The sequence below is a fragment of the Trichechus manatus genome, unplaced genomic scaffold (genome assembly GCF_000243295.1).
Source record: "Trichechus manatus latirostris isolate Lorelei unplaced genomic scaffold, TriManLat1.0 scaffold00150, whole genome shotgun sequence".
NCBI lineage: Eukaryota > Metazoa > Chordata > Mammalia > Sirenia > Trichechidae > Trichechus > Trichechus manatus.
The window spans coordinates 4,514,262-4,517,171 of record NW_004444086.1 but is presented as its reverse complement, the minus strand read 5'-3'; positions in this window follow the sequence as shown (position 1 = coordinate 4,517,171).

Below are 2,910 nucleotides of genomic sequence, written 5' to 3'. Positions count from 1 at the left end.
AAACAGAAGTTCAGAGAATTTGTAAAAACCAAACCAAAATTACAAGAAATACTAAAGGGAGTCCTCCAGTTAGAAAATCAGTAACATCAGATAACAACCCTAGACTAGAACACAGGACAGAGTAACCAGATATCAACCCAGATAGGGAAGTCACAAAAGTAAATCAAAGCTAACACACTGAAAATAGGGAAAAAGATGTCAATATGTAAAAGATGACAACATTAAAGCAAAAAAGAGGGACTTAAAAAATGTACACATAGATTTTTCATATGGAGAGGAAGTCAAGGCAATATAAAGAAATAAAAGACTTCTATAAAGTTACAAAAATAGGGGTAAATCTTAAGGTAACCATAAAGGAAACTAACAATCCTACAAGTCAAAATAAAAAATTAGAAAAATATAAAGACTCAGCAAACACAAAATCAACAATGAAAAAGATGGAAAAGAAAATACATAAAGAAGAATGACTCAGCACAGAAAATTAAGTGGAACAAAGAAACTGTGAACAACACACAAAAAAAGACATCAAAATGACAGCACTAAACTCATACCTATCAGTAACTACGCTGAATATAAACGGACTAAATGCACCAATAAAGAGACAAAGAGTGGCAGACTGGATAGAAAAACACAATCCGTCTATATGCTGCCTACAAGAGACACACCTTAGGCTTAAAGACACAAACGAAAACTCAAAGAATGGAAAAAAATATATCAAGCAAACAACACTCAAAAAAGAGCAGGAGTGGCAATATTAATCTCTGACAAAACAGACTTAAAGTAAAATCCACCACAAAGGATAAGGAAGGACACTATATAATGATTAAGGGTCAATACAACAGGAGGACATAACTATAATAAATACTTACACACCTAATGACAGGGCCCCAAAATACATAAAACAGACAGGGGGACCTCATACCACCAAGAATGAAGAACCAGGAAAGGAGTGCGTACTTTGGACCTGGGGTCCCTGTGCTAAGATGCTCCTAGGCCAGGTGAAAATTGAAGACAAGGACCTTCCCTGGAGCTGATAGACAGAAAGCCTTCCCCTGGTGCTGGCACCCTGAATTTGGACTTTTAGCCTCCTGGACTGTGAGAGAATAAACGTCTCTTTGTTAAAGCCATTCACTTGTATTATTTCTGTTATAGCAACACATCCAAACTGGACACCCATAAGATTTCTTTAATGTCTGGGCCCTAATGACTGACACGTGAGATTGCCATGTAATGGATTTGTGAACATTTAGCTGAAGAGCCCAAGGACATATTACTAAAGAATTAAGAGATAAATTTTAAAGGCACAACTGAGTTAACTAAGCTTTAGTCCCAACTAAAAATTCACCCACCCATCCAGCAGCAATGTTTTTCTCAGCATACAAAAAATTAATCACCAGAAGGCTTCTTGGACAAACCTCTGAGCCCCACTAGCCCTCCCCAAATCTGAGTCAATAGGTCTAAAATTGGACCCCAGGAATCTGCATTTCAAAAGCTGCCAGATGACAGTGGACCTAAAATTTGGCAATCACACACTGAATACCACTGCATTGTAGCATGGCAGCCTGAGTTGGTAAGAGGTGACCCAAGAAAAGCTATCAGTCAAAATTTTAGTAAGAGAGCATTAGAGTCTTCAAATATTAACAAATCAAAGGCTAATGGAAAAATTCTTTTAACCTTCATTTGTCCTGCTACGATGCATAGGCCATCAGAGAGTAGAGGAACTTAGCTTAGAGGAACCACTGTAACATGGCATGGCTTACATCAATCTCCAGCTCAGTGTCTTGTCACTAGCTGCTCCCATTCTAGGTTCAAACCACGGTAAATTATTCTTATTTTTCCAGTATTATACCCTATTACTTCTTACCACTGTCTTCATGACTTTTACTTGCTCTGCCCAAAACATTCTCCTGTTCCTCCTACACAACAGCCAGATTCACTTGCCTTGAAAGTGATGCAGGCAGATGGACAGCCGTGGCTTTGGTTCACTCCACCTTCCACCCCTGGAGTAGAGAAAGCTAACAACTTTTTCATGTAGACATAGGCCTGCATTGGGCTAGCTAGGCTCTGGGTGCAGACCACAGAATCCCTTCAGTATTCAAGAGGTAGAGAAATTAGGAGGGCTTAGGAAAAAGAAAGGAACATAAGAGTGAGAAATGGAACTGAAGATACTGTGAAATAAAGCTGGAGGCTTGGACAGGATGGGCATGACAGGGTCTGACACCACACACTCTTAAGCAGAGGCAATGATGGGAATTTGGAAATGATTCTACTATGAATCATAGTGTGCCAGGCTGTGAGATTATGTGTTCATCTCTGGGTCATCAAGGGCCACCAGAGACCACTGAAGCTCTCACTGGCACACCTAGCTCAGGCACAACATCATTCCATCCTTTAAATGAGGATTATCCTAACCCAGACCCTGGGTGGAGAAGACATCTCCTGACATCAAAGATCAAGGTTCAGGGTGGTGGTTTCCTATGATCCCAGAGTGGCATGTGGCAATGGAGGGACAGAGAAGAGATATGATGAAGGCTCAAATTAGGATATCATCACCACTGAGCCTGGGAAGATCATCTATTAACCTCTGAAGCATCTAGTCCTCGCAGCTAACAGAATCATCAAATCTAATCTAAGATTATAGGTCAGAAGAAGACAAATATGGATTTAAAAAAAAAGCCTTGCAAAGACTAGGCATTGAAGCTGAAGCAACATAAAGTGTCCTCAGAAATTAACATGAGATGGCAAAGTCAATAAAATGACAGTAAGTGATAAGATACCCTAAAAACCAATCGAACCAATAGAAATAATGATGTTCTCTGTCCTAAAACTAAGATCATCATATCAAGGCAGTCCAGCCAATGGGCAAAGGTTATCTGCTAAGTCCAGAAAAAATTAGGGATCAAAAGCATT